The sequence below is a fragment of the Rana temporaria genome, chromosome 1 (genome assembly GCF_905171775.1).
Source record: "Rana temporaria chromosome 1, aRanTem1.1, whole genome shotgun sequence".
In the NCBI taxonomy this organism is placed as follows: domain Eukaryota; kingdom Metazoa; phylum Chordata; class Amphibia; order Anura; family Ranidae; genus Rana; species Rana temporaria.
The window spans coordinates 7676290-7697420 of NC_053489.1; the positions used below are offsets into that span (position 1 = coordinate 7676290).

Here is a 21131-nt window from a genome sequence, read left to right on the forward strand (position 1 = left end):
CATATGCAGCATCCCTGTTCCCAACAGCCTCACCAGTGTCCCTCATATGCAACCTACCAGTGCCCAGAAGCCTCACCAGTGTCCCTCATATGCAGCCTACCAGTGCCCAGCAGCCTCACCAGTGCCCGTCATATGCAGCCTATCAGTGCCCAGCAGCCTCACCAGTGTCCCTCATATGCAGCATCCCTGTGCCCTACAGCCTCACCAGTGTCCCTCATATGCAGCCATTTGGAGCCTATCAGTGCTCAGCAGCCTCGCCAGTGTCCCTCATATGCAGCCTATCAGTGCCCAGCAGCCTCGCCAGTGTCCCTCATATGCAGCCTACCAGTGCCCAGCAGCCTCACCAGTGTCCCTCATATGCAGCCTACCAGTGCCCAGCCTTGCCAGTATCCCTCATATGCAGCCATTTGGAGCCTATCAGTGCTCAGCAGCCTCGCCAGTGTCCCTCATATGCAGCCTATCAGTGCCCAGAAGTCTCACTAGTGTCCCTCATATGCAGCCTACCAGTGCCCAGCAGCCTCACCAGTGCCCGTCATATGCAGCCTACCAGTGCCCAGCAGTCTCACCAGTGTCCCTCATATACTTACCTGGCAGGGGAGACACCATGATCATGAAGGTGGTTCTCCCAGGGCGAGGCACGGCTATTGCACACTCTAGGCTGTGCTGATCGTGGTTGTCTTCCCTGCCGCTTCTCGGCCTTTTGGCTAGGACTGGGTGTGGTATCTGTCCTCATCAGTTGTCAGCGGAGCACTGAAGCACCTCCTACATGGGGAGGGTGGATGCAATCCAATGACGTCATTGCACCTGGAAGGATGGTTTCAGCAGGGACTACGCTGTGCTGCCCGACAGTTACTGGGGGCCGGCCCATGGTTGAATCTGAGCCATCTGGAAGGGTGCTTCTGGTGAGGATGGGTGCTGCGCTTAGTCTTGGTCTTTTTGCCGAGTTCTAGTCTGGCCTTCTGGCTGGCTGGTGTAAGTGCTATCCCTGTCAGCGATCCGGTTGGAGGAGCTGGTAATGCCCTGTGGTAAGACGGGGTAGAGCCATGCAAATCCGCTGGGTTGACGGAGGGTCTGGAGGGGCTAGTATTGGTGGAGGCTGTTACCTGAGCGGCAGTTCTCCCCAAGAAAACCTTGAAGGGCTCTCTAGCTGGCAGGGGTGAAGGGCTGCACTGGCCGGTCGGGGGGTCGGATATGGAACGAAAAGCCTATGGTGCATGTGCCCCTGGAGTGGCAGTCCAGGGGTATCTGAAGATCACTGTGTGTGAGGGACACATTGATTTAAGATACCACGGTCACTGCACCAGATACACGCTTTTTTTAGCACCTGCCTCCTGGGCCGGGCCTTTTGGCTAGGACCGGAGGAATTTTTTATTCCTGGCCGGAGGGCCTGGTCATTGTTTCACCACAATGGCCACTTCTTTCACTCTCCTCTCCACTATCCCTTCCCCCACTTTATTTTATTTAAGCCTGTGTTTGTCACTTTTTTGTCTTTTTTTGTTGTGCACGTTTTGTCACTGTGTGATTAGTAGGGTGCGGGTCCTCGGGCCAGCCCTGAACGTCTTGGGAGTGGGTGGACATGGCCTTCTGGCTTAGTTCGCCTGCTCTCATGGGGTCTCCCTTCGGGGGAGCCCCACCTAGTACTGGGAGGGTTCTGTTTCGGCAGTCCCTCCGAGGAAGTTGGGTCCGTGTCGGCTTCGGTTGCTCGGACCACAGTACCTCAGTCCCCGTCTGGAGCCTAACGCCCCGGGGGATCAGGGTTTGGGTCCCTCTTCACAGGAGGACCACTTGACGTTGCACCCGTCTGCACGTTTTTGTGAACACTCTTTATGTGTGTGCACATTTTTTCTGCACCGGGTGGAGTTTTTTGGGTGTGTTCACACGCCATAGGCTTTTCAAAAAAAAATAAAAAATATTCAGCATCCCTGTGCCCAACAGCCTCACTAGTGTCCCTCATATGCAGCCATATGCAGCCTATCAGTGCCCAGCAGCCTCACCAGTGTCCCTCATATGCAGCCTACTAGTGCCCAGCAGCCTCACCAGTGTCCCTCATATGCAGCCTACTAGTGCCCAGCAGCCTCACCAGTGTCCCTCATATGCAACATCCCTGTTAGCAGCCTTACCAGTGTCCATCATATTCAGCATCCCTGTGCACAGAAGCCTCACCAGTGTCCATCATATTCAGCATCCCTGTGCACAGAAGCCTCACCAGTGTCCATCATATTCAGCATACCTGTGCCCAGCAGCCTCACCAGTGCCCGTCATATTCAGCATCCCTGTGCCCGGATCAGAGTGGCGATCTCAGTGTGCCACGGAGCAGGGTTAGAGTTGCTCGGGCCGCAGTAACAATGTCTTGCCTCCTGTGATCACGTCACACTGATTCAAGGTCCCGGCATTGGATCAGTGTGCCGTCAACCACAGGAGGCGGGACATTGTTATTACGGTCTGACAATTCAGCTCTCCCTGACACAGGGGGATCGCCGATCTGCAAGGAGAGGAGGAGGGAAGGGAGGACAGGGCCTTAAGCCTGGATGACACCCTGAAATGGGCGGCACCCTGCCGGCGTGGCCACCACTACTGCTAATGCGCGATTTTCTGCATTATTTTCCCTTTAGCAATGTACCAAAAACACAATTTTAGGGCCGATATGCTTCGGTCCCCGATATTTTGGTGCACCCCTATTATTTACAAAATATTCATTACAAAATGTTACTAATTATAATCTACGTGTTGGCCACCTCTATAAACACGCACACGGCGTCTTCTCCCCCACTCATACATTTCTTTAAATGATCCATGTTTCTAATCTTTTCCTTGTACACCGCGGCTTTCAAGTGGCCCCCACAAGTAAAAGTCGAGTGGGGATCTCAGGGGGCCATTCTACAAAACGTGGAGCCTGTTAATCCAACCATTGATGAGGTGGTGACCACTGTGGTCGAAAATAAGACAGAAGGTTTTGCCCCCTTCATGACCAGGCCATTTTTTGTTGTTGTTCTTCTTCTTACTTTAACCGGTAATTGCACCGTCATGCAACACTGTACCCAAATTAAATGTATATCATTTTTTTCACACAAATAGAGGTTTCCTTTGGTTGTATTTGATCACCACTGGGCTTTTTTATTATATAAATGAAAAAAGACTGAAAATTTAAAAAACAATTATAATAATTTTTTTACTTTCTGCTTTAAAACATAACCAATAAAAATGTTGAAAAAAAAAAATCTTAACTAAATTTAGGCCGAGATGTACTTTTTTCTACAAATGTTTGGTTTAAAAAATCCCAATAATATTGTATATATGTGTATATTGATTGATTTACCGTATTTATCGCGGTATAACGCGCTCCCGCGTATACCGCGCACCCCTAAAGTTGCCCCAAATCCTGTGGAAAAAAAGTTTTTTTTGTACTTACAGTTTTGGTGTCTTGCGCGGCGTCCATCGGCGGCCTCGTCGGGTCCGGCGTCCGTCTGCGGCTTCGGGTGTCCTCTTCGTCGGGTCCGGCGTCCTTCTGCGGCTTTGGGTGTCCTCTTTGTCGGGTCCGGCGTCCTTCTGCGGCTTCGGGTGTCCTCTTCGTCGGGTCCGGCGTCCGTCTGCGGCTTCGGGTGTCCTCTTCGTCGGGTCCGGCGTCCGTCTGCGGCTTCGGGTGTCCTCTTCGTCGGGTCCGGCGTCCTTCTGCGGCTTCGGGTGTCCTCTTTGTCAGGTCCGGCGTCCATCTGTGGCTTCGGGTGTCCTCTTCGTCGGGTCCGGCGTCCTTCTGCGACTTCGGGTGTCCTCTTCGTCGGGTGTCCTTCTGCGGCTTCCTCGCGTCCTCCCCGCTCGTTTCCCACGCCGAGTTTGAATACTGCGCCGACATATACAGAGCGCAGTACACTCGCGTATTGTCGGGCAGGCTCGGCAACTCTCGCGCTGACGTCCTGTACGTCCAGGACGTTAGCGCTGAAGGAGCAGAGACTGCCCGACTATACTGCGCTCGGTGTATGTCGGCGCAGTATTCAAACTCGGCGTGGGAAAGCGGGTATCGGCGTATACCGCGCGCACCCACGATTTTGCCCTGATTTTCAGGGCAAAAAAGTGCGCGGTATACGCCGATAAATACGGTATGTGAAACGTATAGCGTCTACAAACTATACTGGGATTTATATATTTTTATTTCTACTAATGACTAGAGTTGAGCGGACACCTGGATGTTCGGGTTCGACGGGTTCGGCCGAACTTCGGAAAAAAGTCCGGGTTCGGGACACAAACTTGACCCGAACTTGACCCCAAACCCGAACCCCATTGAAGTCAATGGGGACCCGAACTTTTGAGTACTAAAATCTCTCTAAAAAGATGTCTCTAAAAAAGTAATGGAAAGGGCCAGAGGGCTGCAAATGGCAGCAAAATGTTGGTATGAGCATGGCACGTACTCTGATATGGAGGAAACACTGCAACACTGGAGAAAACACTGGAAAATAATTTTGTTTGCCCTAAATAGGTGTTTTTTTAATAGAACAATAGAACAGTAGCTAATGTGTTTATCTCACACGTACAGATATGGAGGAAACACTGCAAACACTGGAGGAAACACTGCAAAATATATTTTTTTGCCCTAAATGTTTTATTTTTTTTTGAATAGCACAATAGAAGAACAGTGGGGTGGATTCAGTAAGCAATTGCGTCTGCGTAACCATAGTTACGCAGCGCAATTGCTTACTTGCCCCGGCGTATCGAATGCTCCTGATTCAGAGAGCTCGATACGCCGACTGCAGCCTAAGATATGCCTGGCATAAGGCTCTTATGCCGTCATATCTTAGGCTGCATTCTTACGCAGGCCGCTAGGTGGCGTTCCCGTAGTGGTCAGCGTAGAGTATGCAAATTGCATACTAACGCCGATTCACAACCGTACGCGTGCCCTGCTTTCGCAGTTTACGTTGTTTGCGTACGTCGGTTTTTGCGTAAGGCTGCTCATGCTATTAGCAGGGGCAGCCAATGCTACGTATACCCGTCGTTCCCGCGTCGCGTTTTTGAAAAATTACGTAGTTTGCGTAAGTGAATCGTGAATGGCGCTGGATGCCATTCACGTTCACTTTGAAGCAAATGACGTCCTTGCGACGTCATTTGCCGCAATGCACGTCGGGAAAGTTCCCCGACGGAGCATGCGCACTACGTTCGGCGCGGGAACGCGCCTAATTTAAATGATCCACGCCCCCTATGGGATCATTTAAATTGCGCGCTCTTACGCCGGGCATTTTTCAGGAGCGCCCACGCAATTTACGGAGCTACTGCTCCGTGAATCAAGCGTAGCGCAGGAAATTTACGGAGGCGCAGCAGCAAAACGGTACGCTGCGCCTCCGTAAGAAATGGGCAAATGTACCTGAATCTACCCCAGTATCTACAGTGTTTATCTCACATGTACAGATATGGAGGAAACACTGCAAACACTGGAGGAAACACTGCAATTTTTTTCCCCCCTAAATGGGTGTTTTTTGAATAGCACAATAGAAGAAAAGTATCTAAAGGGTGTATCTCACAGGAACTTATGCAGTGCTGGTGTAATTTGATTTCTGAAGCAGGACTGACTCCTATATATTTCTCTCCCTACAAGCAAAACCAGGAACCTTTCCCTAAAGTATCTAATGCAGAATGACTTGCACATATGTAGATCGCTGAGTAATATGATTTCTGTAGCAGGACAGTCTGACTCCTATCTAATTCTCTCCCTCAGAGCAGCAGCAGCAGCCTTTCCCTACCCTAGCTAAAGCAGAGTGACGAGCTGTGCTGTGTGCCTCTAGCTAATATAGAGGCTGGGTCACATGCTGCACTGGCCAATCACAGCCATGCCATTAGTAGGCATGGCTTCTTAGTCACAGTAGCAAAACAAATGGTGATTGGCTGCCCTGAAGTGCGTCATTACATTGCCCAACCCGAACTCGAACCCGAACTTACAGTAAATTGTTCGGGTTCGGGTCCGGGTACCAAAAACCCAAAAGTCCGGTATGAACCCGAACTTAACAGTTCGGGTTCTGTGGTGGAAATTTGAAGATGTATTTAATATGTATTGTCATAATGGCACCCAGTCTTAGTACTTCTGCAGCCCGCTCTAAATAGAACTGACTGGGGCAGTCTGAGGCTGGTTGAATCTCGTCTGGTAGTAGAAAATGTCTTGAGGTTGGAGTGTGATGTTTGCGGCGTGGGCATATGTCCGCCGGCGAGGGGCCCTCTGTGCATTTAGCACAGACGATCGTTGAGGAGGGGATGCGCTCACTCCGCGGGCACACTAGTGGTTATGGACAGATGTGCGCTCTTATCTGGGTCTTGTCTGATCAGCAGGGCTTGCGATTCGTAGCGTACGCCTGTAGATAGCTTCCTTTCCACCTTAATAAGGGTATAATCTGGATATGCATTATTCTATGGAATGGCGCAGATTAGGATTCTATCAGGCGATTAATATGAGAGCTTATGATCGGTTAGAGGCAGGGGGGGCACTCCCTGCCACGCCCATAAGCCTTTAGCAGCATTGTATGTACTTCTATGCATTGTATTGTATCCATTGTATTATATTCTATTCATGTATTCTATGGGACTTCCTGTTAGAAGGAACGTCCTTATATGGTGTTAGCTGTGTCAGTGGAAGATCCTGTGTTAACCACTCCCATGAGGGAGGTGTTTAATGGGTGCATTGAGCACTTCCTGTTTTGGGTAAATAAAAGGTGCTTGGCTGAGCCTTTGGGGAGGCATGCTGGCAGAATGATATGAGAACAGACTGGTGATGGTGTCTCTTTGTATGAATGGCAGAGAATGATGGTGAGTGAATATATTTAGTTTAATTATGGATTATTTCATTAAGACTGGATGCTGTGCTTTATAGCACAGGGCAAAATGGCGCTGTGCTCTGCGTACGGCCGAATTTCGCCACCACAGATGGCGGGCCAAGGTAGGAGCAGACTGGGCCCCTTTGGGTATCGGTTATGTTCCGATGCGTGGGGGGACTCTGCTCTGCGAAAAGATCAAATTTCTTGTCTTTTTGAAATAATGTGTGTGTGTGTGCGAGCGATTGGACACGTGTGTGTGTGTGCGAGCGATTGGACACGTGTGTGTGTGCGAGCGATTGGACACGTGTGTGTGTGCGAGCGATTGGACACGTGTGTGTGTGCGAGCGATTGGACACGTGTGTGTGTGCGAGCGATTGGACACGTGTATGATGGCTTGCGTTATGATTGCTTGCGTTTGTGAAATAGAGTGGATTTGATCGTATGATTTTGTCATGGACTGGAATGTTTATGTGTGAATGTCTGAATGTTTGTGTGGCTAAACAGTTTGTAAGTAAGTAATTGATTGTTTGACCAGATTAAAACTGCTTGGAAAAATTACCTTTTGTGTACGGTTTGTTTAGCCAGGCATGGCTTCTCTGACCATGTGGTGGACCATGCGGCTTGGGGGAGGGGCGGACAGTGTTCTGATTCTGAAAGTTAGATATAACATTTTTATGATGCATATGGAAACTGTATATTGCGGATGATTTGTCAGTATAGAGGTGGCATTATTCAGCCTGCGATGTGTGCAGGGAGACATTTTGTATCTTTTGAATGTAATGTCCTCATGTGTGCGGCTGAGACTTTGTTTGAGCAGCATGGCTTTTAAAGATGGCTTCTCTGGCCATGAGGGTCGGGGGAAGGGCAGTTTGTTTGGGCCACCATGCGGCGGACAGTGTTGGATCTCTGTGTTTCTTGAGTGTACAATTTTTAGAGCAAAGTCATGTGTAATATGTTCATGATCTATGTGTGGAATAGAAATGAATAAATTGTGATTTTTACCTTTGTATGGGACCAAAAGACATGTCCCTGTGAGTGTGGCTGAACTGTGATTGAATTGTTTGGCTGATGAAGGAAACATGTGCTTTAGTGGGGGAGGGGTGATTTGTTTGGTGTGCCATGAGGCTTGGGGGGGGATGGGCAACCAGCATGGCTGTCCCATCACTGAGTCAAAGTTGGTAACCCTCTGTATGGCTTGTTACATGAGCATGAAAAGTTTTTTTTAAGGTTTTAAATGTGACCTCTTTGTGAATTTCTTAAATGGCTTGTTATAAAAGGTGATGCCACGGTGTGTACATGAGCTTTGAGAAAAGTGTTTTTGTTTTAATGTTGCGCATGTATCTGAAATTTTTTGAATGTGCTGTGTTGGCAAAAGGTCCGATTTGAAGGAGCCTAAAATGTGTACCTTGTTGGTTGGTTGTTTTTAGAAAATGTTTTTAATGTTCATATTTGATGTTCCATGTGTTGTCTTTGTGGAGAGATTCTAGGCAGGTTTTTGAAAACTGCATCTGGCAGCCATTTTGTTTGCTGCGATGGTTGTTTGGCGGCCATTTTGTGAGGTGCAGTCTGTTTGCTCTGTGGGTCATCTTTTGGGTGTGATACCATGTGACTGAGCAGTGGAATTTTGCAGCCTTTGGGGCAGATTTTGATGTTTAGTGCGAATTGAGTAGCGCAGTATTTTCTGTTGGGATCTGGTGGACAACATTTTTGTTTTCCTTTGTGTAGTACGGTCTGTCCTTTGGTAGACAGTGTTTTTTGCAAGCGTAAATGGCGCCATTGTTGCTGGCCATTTTTGAGATACAGTTTAAGCGCTATCTTTTGAATTGTGCTTGCGTGCTAGGGCTAATTTATATAAAAGACCTGACTAACCTACCGGCTGACTTTGCAGTATAAGAGTGGAGGCTTTTGTGTAAGAATTTCGTTTTTTGGTGAAAAGACTGCTTTGCATGCACTGAATTTTGTTGGTGTTTGAATATTGAATATTTGGGGTCCTTGGCAATTCATTTGTATTTGAAGATCGTAGGGTCAGGGGGGGAGATCAACTCCTATTCTGCAGATGGGAGGAGATTGTTTTACCTTTCCTGAACCAGCATACAACAGGAAGTCCTTTTCCGGCATTTATATATAAGCAGGAAGTCAGTGGGAGGAGTTTTTGAAGTCTTCCGAAAGATTAACAATGAGACTTGTGTCCTGAAAGGACAACGGAAAATATTTTGGCGTTTAAAAGAGTGTTTTAAAGTTTAATTTCAGTCATTTTTGTGAAGTGTTATACTGTAAATACAGTTTTGGGTATTTTAGAACAAACAGGAGGGCTTCACCATTACTGTTGTAACATCTAGATGCAGACAGAAGCCACATTATTCTGCAGGTGGTAACTGGGCGTATGTGTTCTGTGTGGTTTAGTCTGGCGACGCAGTGTATGGGATGCATACACTGTGAGGGGTAGAGGCCTAATTTGGGGGTTGATCTGTGGTTGTTGACGAATCATTTGGCATAGTTACTCTGTAGTTCTGTGCCAGGAGGGTTGGGACAACAAGCCATAGAGATGATGCCTCGGTTAGGGTTTTCTAGTTGAGGGACTGGACCAGATAGTGGTTGTAGTCCGTCAATCCACCGTAGAAGAAGGCACCGGGCGGTGGTCCCCGAAATGGGTGCAACGGTTTCTCTCGGACGCGGGAAGTAAGACGATAAGTCGATTTGAATCGCGTGGGAAGAAAGGCTTCCCACAGTCAGACGGTTACACGGTGCACAAAGCTTAGTTTTGGGGGCAAAGGCCTTTAGACCCCTTTAAAAGATTGCCAAGGATACTATTTGGGTATCCCTCTGGAGTGGATGTGGTTTCGCTGCGGTTTCAGAAATCTGTAATGATGAGTGTGGATGGAGGCGTGGTACACGCTTTGGTGACCCTCAAAGGAGAACTTTGTATAGCTGGTCTATGCAAGGCGCTCACGCTGTTCTCATATTTTCCCATTGTATTTTCTTCTATTGCTGAAAGTGAAGGCAGATTTCCGGCTGGTTTTTGTTTTTTTTCATTTTTGTTTTGGATACTATGAATATCTCCCCCACATTTGTATATGAATGTTTGTATGTAGTAACGTGAATATGTTCGAATTTACCGCGGTGATCCTCCGATGCTTCGCGGCTGTAGTATTTTTGTAGAAACGGGGAAAGTAAGGGTTATAGAGAGTTTCGTTTGAATCGGTTTTGAAAGAATGTCATTGAAAATTTACAGGAATGTCATTTTTGTTTGCCATTCTCTGCAGGATAAATATGTGGGATGAAGTAATGATTTCTGCTTATAAGTATTTTTCAGGTCCAAGAAGCTTCTGGAAGTTTCTGTACATAGAGAGCAGGTGTATGTAGACAGCTGTACACATGGATAAATCATTATTTGTTCTTCCTCCAGTCTGTAATGAGGAAGAAAATGGGGGGATAAATAAATGTAAAAGTGACAGTTTTTCGAACTAATAACACTAATTCTAAATCAAGTTTGTGCCAAGACTGTCTTTCTTTGATGGAATTTGAATCGGCAAGCAGCAGTCTGGTGAAGTAGGTTCCCATTTTAGATGAACCTCCCAATGGTTCCAGGTATTACAGGAGATGGTAAGCGATTACAGGCGACGGGGAGACATGCACAGATTGTGCAGTGAACACAGTCCCGAGGTCGGGGTTATTGTCATAAGGTTTGTTTGGAGGTCAACCGAAACCATGGTCGTACTCCCCTCGTCAGCTGTCACGTCGATTCTCAGGTGATGGGGTGAGTGCGATCACTGTAACATGAACTTCAAAGGGGTTCAGGAGAGTCTCTCCTGGACCCCGACACTGTAATTGGTTTTCATTTTTCCCAACCAGGTGATTGGGTCGTTTGTAAAGAAACTTGATGGATGAGACCACGCCAGCCACTGCAAGAAGCGGCTCCTCCACATCAAAGAAATTAGTAGTATCTTCGTTTATTTTGTATTTGTTTGTTTAGTAAATTTTAGCAGAGGTAAAGATGCAAAACATCCCAAGTTATTATTTAAAGTCTATTTTATGACTAATTAAGAAATTGAACGGGATGGATTGCGGGGTCTGTTCTGAGTCTCCACCGAGCTTTAGTGCCCAGCGATGACAGCGGTACATGCTATTTATGACGTTATGATTGGTATGAGGATTATTGACAAACTAGTGAAGACTCCGAACAGACATTTGTCAATAGAATTTAATGAGATGTCTTTAGAGGGTAGAATTGTTTTTGTTTTTATGGCTCTGCCTCTTGTCGGTTGGGTATCTACAGCTTAAAAGGTAATTTAAGAGGTTCATGTGTGGTGGTGAAGCTGTCCCAGCATCCTATATCGTGGCCGATCGCAAGGATCTGATGGCACAAGAGAAAGTAGGAATGGCAGGGGCGGCTAGAAGGCACCAACCCCGACCAGGTCTGGGCATGGCTTTCTGCATATACAAGGTGGGGGGGACTTGAGCTTATGATACGATTGAACAATTCACACCTATTGAGGATGGAATGTTTCATGTGACTGTTGAAGCTACAAGGAAGTTCTCGCGGTCCAAGGGCGATTTCTGGGAATTTACAAGTAAAGATTGTTATACCTGGATCGGGGATACTGGGAATTGGAGTTCAGGCCCATATGGATAAGGTTTGGGTCCCTGCAAGGCAGAGCCAGAGCTGTAGCTAAGTGAAGGTTGGGAGTCCTTTGAAGGGTCTGGGAATCTTTGGGGATTGAATTTTTATTTTACAGCGGATCGTGGTTAATGGAAATGGGAATATCTATACTCATGTGGTTTTATTTCTATTCTTTCTATGTCGTGATGAGGCGCTCCTGTTGCCTGATTGGACGCGTGACCAGAGCCGGAGCAGATGACCACATCTTCCTTGATGAGACGCCCCGAAGCCGGACCCATTTACAAGACACAGAGGACCCCGGACCGATCTGCGATTACTGCAGCTCACCAAGTTGTGCCCTCCTTATAAGTCATGTCTCCTGAAGAACAGAGTCTACATGTCAAGCCGTGTTTTCCTTTTTATGGACTGTAAAGACTGATTTAGTTTCTAGGTGTAAGAAGACTATCAAGATTGGAAGGACAAGTGGGAGCAATATGACAAAAAGGGAGGACTGTGGTGGAAATTTGAAGATGTATTTAATATGTATTGTCATAATGGCACCCAGTCTTAGTACTTCTGCAGCCCGCTCTAAATAGAACTGACTGGGGCAGTCTGAGGCTGGTTGAATCTCGTCTGGTAGTAGAAAATGTCTTGAGGTTGGAGTGTGATGTTTGCGGCGTGGGCATATGTCCGCCGGCGAGGGGCCCTCTGTGCATTTAGCACAGACGATCGTTGAGGAGGGGATGCGCTCACTCCGCGGGCACACTAGTGGTTATGGACAGATGTGCGCTCTTATCTGGGTCTTGTCTGATCAGCAGGGCTTGCGATTCGTAGCGTACGCCTGTAGATAGCTTCCTTTCCACCTTAATAAGGGTATAATCTGGATATGCATTATTCTATGGAATGGCGCAGATTAGGATTCTATCAGGCGATTAATATGAGAGCTTATGATCGGTTAGAGGCAGGGGGGGCACTCCCTGCCACGCCCATAAGCCTTTAGCAGCATTGTATGTACTTCTATGCATTGTATTGTATCCATTGTATTATATTCTATTCATGTATTCTATGGGACTTCCTGTTAGAAGGAACGTCCTTATATGGTGTTAGCTGTGTCAGTGGAAGATCCTGTGTTAACCACTCCCATGAGGGAGGTGTTTAATGGGTGCATTGAGCACTTCCTGTTTTGGGTAAATAAAAGGTGCTTGGCTGAGCCTTTGGGGAGGCATGCTGGCAGAATGATATGAGAACAGACTGGTGATGGTGTCTCTTTGTATGAATGGCAGAGAATGATGGTGAGTGAATATATTTAGTTTAATTATGGATTATTTCATTAAGACTGGATGCTGTGCTTTATAGCACAGGGCAAAATGGCGCTGTGCTCTGCGTACGGCCGAATTTTGCCCACCACAGTTCGCTCAACCCTACTAATGACGGTGATCAGCAATTTTTTTTTTTTTTAACAAAAAGGTTTTTATTTATGTAAAACAAAAAGAACAAAGAAACAGTTGCCAGACAATTGCGCATACAGAAATCAGCAGTAGATGCAGCAGTAAGTACATGAAAAGTCACAGTGAATTAACACAGGAGGTGATTGACCATGTATGAACACATTCTCCAATTAGTAGAGCCAACAGAATATATGAACACATGGTACAGCTTAGAAATCAATTGTTTGTAGAACCCCAGTTTACCATATACCCCCCCCCCCCCCCACAAGGAATACATATATCAGGAACCACACCATCATCACCTAATCCATAATAGAGACAGGAGTAGGTTCCCCCGTCAGGGCAAAAGGGAAGACCTCCACTAGTATACCGCGAAATGTGCATTAAAAAAGGGGGGGAGGCGGGGAGGGGGGGGAGACAGGCATCCTGTAGTGGGTATAGTTTTCTAGGCCCCTCCCACAGCTCTGCTCTCCTTGTGCGGGGTGACTGGTCTTGTCTCCGCCCCTCCTGTCGTTTTCTGCAGGCATCCTGTAGTGGGTATAGTTTTCTAGGCCCCTCCCACAGCTCCTTGTGCGGGGTGACTTGTCTTGTCTCCGCCCCCTCCTGTCGTTTTCTGCAGGCAGCCTGTAGTGGGTATAGTTTTCTAGGGCCCTCCCACAGCTCTGCTCTCCTTGTGCGGGGTGACTGGTCTTGTCTCCGCCCCCTCCTGTCGTTTTCTGCAGGCAGCCTGTAGTGGGTATAGTTTTCTAGGCCCCTCCCACAGCTCCTTGTGCGGGGTGACTTATCTTGTCTCGGCCCCCTCCTGTTTTTTTCTGCAGGCAGCCTGTAGTGGGTATAGTTTTCTAGGCCCCTCCCACAGCTCTGCTCTCCTTGTACGGGGTGACTGGTCTTGTCTCCGCCCCTCCTGTCGTTTTCTGCAGGCAGCCTGTAGTGGGTATAGTTTTCTAGGCCCCTCCCACAGCTCTGCTCTCCTTGTGCAGGGTGACTGGTGTCGTCTCCGCCCACTTCTTTAGTTTTCTGCAGGCATCCTGTAGTACATGTAGTTTTCTGGGCCCCTCCCACAGCTCTGCCCTCTTTGTGCGGGGTGACAGGTCTTGTCTCCGCCCCCTTTTGCTGTTTTCTGCAGGCAGCCTGTAGTGGGTATAGTTTTCTAGGCCCCTCCCACAGCTCTGCAATCTTTGTGCGGGGTGACTTGTCTTGTCTCCGCCCCCTCCTGTCGTTTTCTGCAGGCAGCCTGTAGTGGGTATAGTTTTCTAGGCCCCTCCCACAGCTCTGCTTTCCTTGTGCGGGGTGACTGGTCTTGTCTCCGCCCCTCCTGTCGTTTTCTGCAGGCGCCCGATTTAAATTTTAGACGCCCCCCTAGCCGCGGAATTTGAATTCCGCCGGGGGATTTACGATCCGCCGGCGCTACTTTAGAGGCAAGTGCTTTCTGAATAAAGCACTTGCCTCAAAAACTAGCGCCGGCGTAACGTAAATCAGATCTAAAGATCCGCTAACCTATCTGAATCTAGCCCACTGTCATTCCGTCAGAGCACCGAACGATCGGCGGGTCCCGGTGGACATGGGGTCTGTGTAGGGTGACCACATTTCCAAACTACCATTCAGGGACACCCTCCCTTCCCATTAATGAGCTTGTGCTGTAAAGAATCACAGCACAGTGATTGGACACAAGAGGCGGGGATTTATGATTCCTCCAATCACAAGCAGGGGGCGGGGATTGTGCTCCTCCAGGCATTCCCGGCCAGGACAAGTACTGTCAGTGAGTAAAGCGGTGATGTGACGGCCATTTTTGGGGGCATCAGATTGGCCCAGAGGGGGGGTGTGTCAGTTTCATTCCGGGACACTGTATTGTCCTGGAATTAATGTGCCCGGGACAGACCTGCAAAATGCGGGACTGTCCCCGTCAATCCAGGACACGTGGTCACCCTGTGTAAAGTCACAATGGGGGGGGGGGATTCCGATCGGCACGCGCTCACGCCCAAAACCCGGAAGTGCAGCATCATATATACTGGGGTAGATTCAGGCAGGGGCGCGCACTGCTACGGCGGCGCAGCGTTCCGTTTTTACTCTACGCCTCCGTAAATTACTGGAGCTACGCTTCATTCACAAAGCATTTGCTCCGTAATTTGCGGCGGCGTTTCGTAAAAGTGGCCGGCGTAAGCGCGCGTAATTTAAATGATCCGGTAGGGGGGCGTGGATCATTTAAATTAGGCGCGTTCCCACGCCGAACGTACTGCGCATGCTCCGTCGGGAAAATTTCCCAACGTGCATTGCGGTAAATGACGTCGCAAGGACGTCATTTGCTTCGATGTGGACGTAAATGGCGTCCAGCGCCATTCACGATCCACTTACGCAAACGACGCAAATTTCGAAAATCGCGACGCGGGAACGACGTCTATACTTACGATTGGCTGCGCGTCATAATAGAAGGAGCAGCCTTACGACGGAAGTGACGTACACAAACGACGTAAAACTCGAACGCCGGGCGCGCGTACGTTTGTGAATCGGCGTGAGTATGCAATTTGCATACTCTACGCTGACCACTACGGGAACGCCACCTAGCGGCCTGCGTCAGAATGCAGCCTAAGTTACGACGGCATAAGAGCCTTATGCCAGTCGTATCTTAGGCTACAGTCGGCGTATCGAGCTTTCTGAATACAGAAAGTTGATACGCCGGCGCAACTAAGCAATTACGCTGCGTATCTATGGATACGCAGGTGTAATTGCTACCTGAATCTACCCCACTGTATGTACGTGATTTTGCGCAGAGCGGCCGCCGTGGGGCGGTTGGTGAACCGGTTGGTGAACCTGGATATACAGCATATACGGTATTACCAGCACCCCATCCAATGTAAATTCCTCGCTGCTCCCGATGAAAAGGATAATACAAAAGAGGTAAAATAAACACACAAAGGTCTTCTATAGAACAACGAAGAGGAAGATATCAAGGGAACGCTTTGGTGAGTCACAGCCCCGCCCCTCTCAAACCCTCAAGAAATGTGACCTGATAAAATGTTGGCACCGTCTCTCTCCACATAATTGTTGTAAGTGTTTGATATACAGTATATAGATAATTGTTTACTAACACCCTTATTCAAATCTCTCTACACACCTACATGCGGCACAAGCTGGCATGCAAACGTGACGGTGACAGGGCCTGGGGCAGGCAGCGCCACCAGAGGGTGCAAAACAATTGCAGCAGCGCGGATTATTTGCGAAATACAAACTTTTAAACCAAAAGGGGCCTAACACCCCCTGACTCAGCAGTGAAGCACTATCTGCGGTGTGCAATGTATCGCAGTACTGCTCTGTGCGGAGATTACCAGGCATGGTTTGAAGGCCATCTATTGTACTCCTTCAAGCTTTACCTACAGCTACCCGCCGTACTCCTTCAAGCTTTACCTACAGCTACCCGCCGTACTCCTTCAAGCTTTACCTACAGCTACCCGCCGTACTCCTTCAAGCTTTACCTACAGCTACCCGCCGTACTCCTTCAAGCTTTACTCACAGCTACCCGCCGTACTCCTTCAAGCTTTACCTACAGCTACCCGCCGTACTCCTTCAAGCTTTACCTACAGCTACCCGCCGTACTCCTTCAAGCTTTACTTACAGCTACCCGCCGTACTCCTTCAAGCCTTACCTACAGCTACCCGCCGTACTCCTTCAAGCTTTACTTACAGCTATCCGCCATACTCCTTCAAGCTTTACCTACAGCTACCCGCCATACTCCTTCAATCTTCACCTACAGCTACCCGCCGTACTCCTTCAAGCTTTACCTACAGCTACCCGCCGTACTCCTTCAAGCTTTACTTACAGCTACCCGCCGTACTCCTTCAAGCTTTACTTACAGCTACCCGCCGTACTCCTTCAAGCTTTACCTACAGCTACCCGCCATACTCCTTCAAGCTTTACTCACAGCTACCCGCCGTACTCCTTCAAGCCTTACTCACAGCTACCCGCCGTACTCCTTCAAGCTTTACTCACAGCTACCCGCCGTACTCCTTCAAGCTTTACTCAGAGCTACCCGCCGTACTCCTTCAAGCTTTACTGACAGCTACCCGCCGTACTCCTTCAAGCTTTACTCACAGCTACCCGCCATACTCCTTCAAGCTTTACTCACAGCTACCCGCCGTACTCCTTCAAGCTTTAATCACAGCTACCCGCCGTACTCCTTCAGACTTTACTCACAGCTACCCGCCGTACTCCTTCAAGCTTTACTCACAGCTATCCGCCGTACTCCTTCAAGCTTTACCTACAGCTACCCGCCGTACTCCTTCAAGCTTTACCTACAGCTACCCGCCGTACTCCTTCAAGCTTTACCTACAGCTACCCGCCGTACTCCTTCAAGCTTTACCTACAGCTACCCGCCGTACTCCTTCAAGCTTTACTCACAGCTACCCGCCGTACTCCTTCAAGCTTTACCTACAGCTACCCGCCGTACTCCTTCAAGCTTTACCTACAGCTACCCGCCGTACTCCTTCAAGCTTTACTTACAGCTACCCGCCGTACTCCTTCAAGCCTTACCTACAGCTACCCGCCGTACTCCTTCAAGCTTTACTTACAGCTATCCGCCATACTCCTTCAAGCTTTACCTACAGCTACCCGCCATACTCCTTCAATCTTCACCTACAGCTACCCGCCGTACTCCTTCAAGCTTTACCTACAGCTACCCGCCGTACTCCTTCAAGCTTTACTTACAGCTACCCGCCGTACTCCTTCAAGCTTTACTTACAGCTACCCGCCGTACTCCTTCAAGCTTTACCTACAGCTACCCGCCATACTCCTTCAAGCTTTACTCACAGCTACCCGCCGTACTCCTTCAAGCCTTACTCACAGCTACCCGCCGTACTCCTTCAAGCTTTACTCACAGCTACCCGCCGTACTCCTTCAAGCTTTACTCACAGCTACCCGCCGTACTCCTTCAAGCTTTACTGACAGCTACCCGCCGTACTCCTTCAAGCTTTACTCACAGCTACCCGCCATACTCCTTCAAGCTTTACTCACAGCTACCCGCCGTACTCCTTCAAGCTTTAATCACAGCTACCCGCCGTACTCCTTCAGACTTTACTCACAGCTACCCGCCGTACTCCTTCAAGCTTTACTCACAGCTATCCGCCGTACTCCTTCAAGCTTTACCTACAGCTACCCGCCATACTCCTTCAAGCTTTACTCACAGCTACCCGCCGTACTCCTTCAAGCCTTACTCACAGCTACCCGCCGTACTCCTTCAAGCTTTACTCACAGCTACCCGCCGTACTCCTTCAAGCTTTACTCACAGCTACCCGCCGTACTCCTTCAAGCTTTACTGACAGCTACCCGCCGTACTCCTTCAAGCTTTACTCACAGCTACCCGCCATACTCCTTCAAGCTTTACTCACAGCTACCCGCCGTACTCCTTCAAGCTTTAATCACAGCTATCTGCCGTACTCCTTCAGACTTTACTCACAGCTACCCGCCGTACTCCTTCAAGCTTTACTCACAGCTATCCGCCGTACTCCTTCAAGCTTTACTCACAGCTACCCGCCGTACTCCTTCAAGCTTTACTCACAGCTATCCGCCGTACTCCTTCAAGCTTTACTCACAGCTACCCGCCATACTCCTTCAAGCTTTACTCACAGCTATCTGCCGTACTCCTTCAGACTTTACTCACAGCTACCCGCCGTACTCCTTCAAGCTTTACTCACAGCTACCCGCCGTACTCCTTCAAGCTTTACTCACAGCTACCCGCCGTACTCCTTCAAGCTTTACTCACAGCTACCCGCCGTACTCCTTCAAGCTTTACTTACAGCTACCCGCCGTACTCCTTCAAGCTTTACTCACAGCTACCCGCCGTACTCCTTCAAGCTTTACTCACAGCTACCCACCGTACTCCTTCAAGCCTTACTTACAGCTACCCGCCGCCTTCCTGGATGAGTCTCCACTGAAGCTTTTCCACCACTTCACTGTCCCCAGCTAGTGAAGTGTCCGCTCTGGTACTCCTTCAGAACTTCATCCCTTCAGAACTTGCCTCCGGTAACAGGAGCGGTCGTCTCTTTGTGGCAACTGCTGCTCCTTTACCTCCGACAACAAACAGGTTCCCTTCAGGCCGAGTCTCTAACACATGCGGTTCCGCCTGAGGCTTTGGACTAAACCAAGGGTCTCAAACTGGCGGCCCTCCAGCTGTTGAGGAACTCAAGTCCCATCATGCCTCTGCCTATGGGAATCATGCTTGTAACTGGAAGCCTTGCAATCAGTGGCGGCTGGTGCTAAAAAAAAATTGGGGGGCGCTAAAAAAATTTGGGGGAAAAAAATATCAATTGCAGCCACTGTACCAAACGCAGCCACTGTGCCCATCAAACGCAACCATAGTGCCCATCAAACGCAGCCACTGTGCCATCAAACGCTGCCACTGTGCCATCAAACGCTGCCACTGTGCCATCAAACGCAGCCACTGTGCAATCAAACGCTGCCACTGTGCCCATCAAACGCTGCCACTGTGCCCATCAAACGCAACCATAGTGCCCATCAAAAGCAGCCACTGTGCCATCAAACGCTGCCACTGTGCAATCAAACGCTGCCACTGTGCCCATCAAACGCTGCCACTGTGCCATCAAACGCTGCCACTGTGCCCATCAAACGCTGCCACTGTGCCATCAAACGCTGCCACTGTGCCCATCAAACGCTGCCACTGTGCCCCAAGTGCTGCCACTGTGCCCCAAGTGCTGCCAATGTTCCCTTAAATGCTGCCACTGTGCCCCAAATGTTGCCACTGTGCCCCAAATTTTGCCAATGTGCTCCAAGTGCTGCCACTGTGCCCCAAGTGCTGCCACTGTGCCCCAAATGTTGCCACTGTGCCCCATGTGCTGCCACTGTGCCTCATGTGCTGCCACTGTGCCCCAAATGTTGCCACTGTGCCCCATGTGCTGCCACTGTGCCCCAAGTGCTGCCACTGTGCCCCAAATGTTGCCATTGTGCCCCATGTGCTGCCACTGTGCCCCAAATATTGCCACTGTGTCCCAAATGTTGGCACTGTGCCCCATGTGCTGCCACTGTGCCCCAAGTGCTGCCACTGTGCCCCCCCCGTCATCTTCCCGGCACTTACCTTGTCTCGGGTGGGCAGCGGGTGACGGCGGCAGGTTGCGAGCTGTGTCCTCCATCTTCCCCGACCCTGATTGCTTCTCCCGCCCGCTCCTCTTGTACTGTGCTGTGATTGGATGATTGATATCGCCTGTCGCTTCAGCCAATCAGGTGACAGGTAACACAGATCCGTGCACCTGATTGGCTGAGAGGTGGTTCAATGTTAGGAAATCGAATTCCTTCGCTTTCCTAACATACAGCTGAGTGAGAAGCAAACGTACAGCGTTGCGCCCGCTTCTCATTTTTTTGGACGCCTATTAGAGCCTATGGCTCTAATTAGGTGCATCCAAAAAACACCCCGCTGCTGTAATTCAGGTGCCCGGTGACCGAAAAGGGGCTCTGCTGATAGAGGCAGGTAGACACTGGGGGCGGAGATCGTAGTGAATCAGAGTGCAGTGTGATGTCAGCATCAGTGTCTTTGGTGCTGACAGGTCGCCCGGCATGGTGGATAGCAGTGGCGGAGGAGGAGAAAGTTAACTCCTCCTGTCGCGGCTGTGATGTCCAGGGCTGTGGAGTCGGAGTCGAGGAGTCGGAGTCGGGGGAAATTTTGGGTACCTGGAGTCGGAGTCGGCAAACAATGCACCGACTCCGACTCCGACTCCTACTAAATTTAGATTGGAATAAAAAAAAAAAAAGCAAGTTTAAATGTCCCAATTCACAAAAAGTTATAATTAATGACTTCTCTACTGTAAGAATAAAGACCAATGCATGCAGTGCCTCACGTAACCGCAAAACGAACACGTTAAGTGACCGTGAAGAAGCATGCTTTTCATGTGCTTCACTATATGGCACGCAACGCACAATTAGGAGCTGCGATACTTATACTTTCCATAGTGTTGTGTTCTGCTTTTACAGGGAACGCAGCGTCCATGGGTAACCTAGCCTCTCACTGATAAGGGATTAAATAAATATGTTTTTTGCAGGACTAGAGAGTGAGACACTTGTATAAGTGAAGGGAATGGAGGGCCAATAGTTCAAGACTGAAGCTGTAAACCATTAGAAAAACTGCTGTCATTTAGCTAAGGCTATAAAAACTTGTAAACTCCGATTGTTAGCTTAAACTTTAAACATGACTATGGGATTCTCCTAGGAAAATCATGTTTTAGAATAAAAAAACTTTGTTTTCATTGTGTCTGTCTTTTGCTTAAACTGTGCAATACAGTAGACCAGGGGTCTCAA

General features: G+C 49.0%; 1 non-coding gene across 1 annotated transcript; it reads left to right on the forward strand.

Moving 5' to 3' along the window:
- Positions 1 to 579: 579 nt before the first annotated feature.
- Positions 580 to 738, forward strand: LOC120925650. The gene has a single exon (XR_005746870.1). It is a non-coding gene; the product is annotated as a U1 spliceosomal RNA (small nuclear RNA).
- Positions 739 to 21131: the final 20393 nt, after the last annotated feature.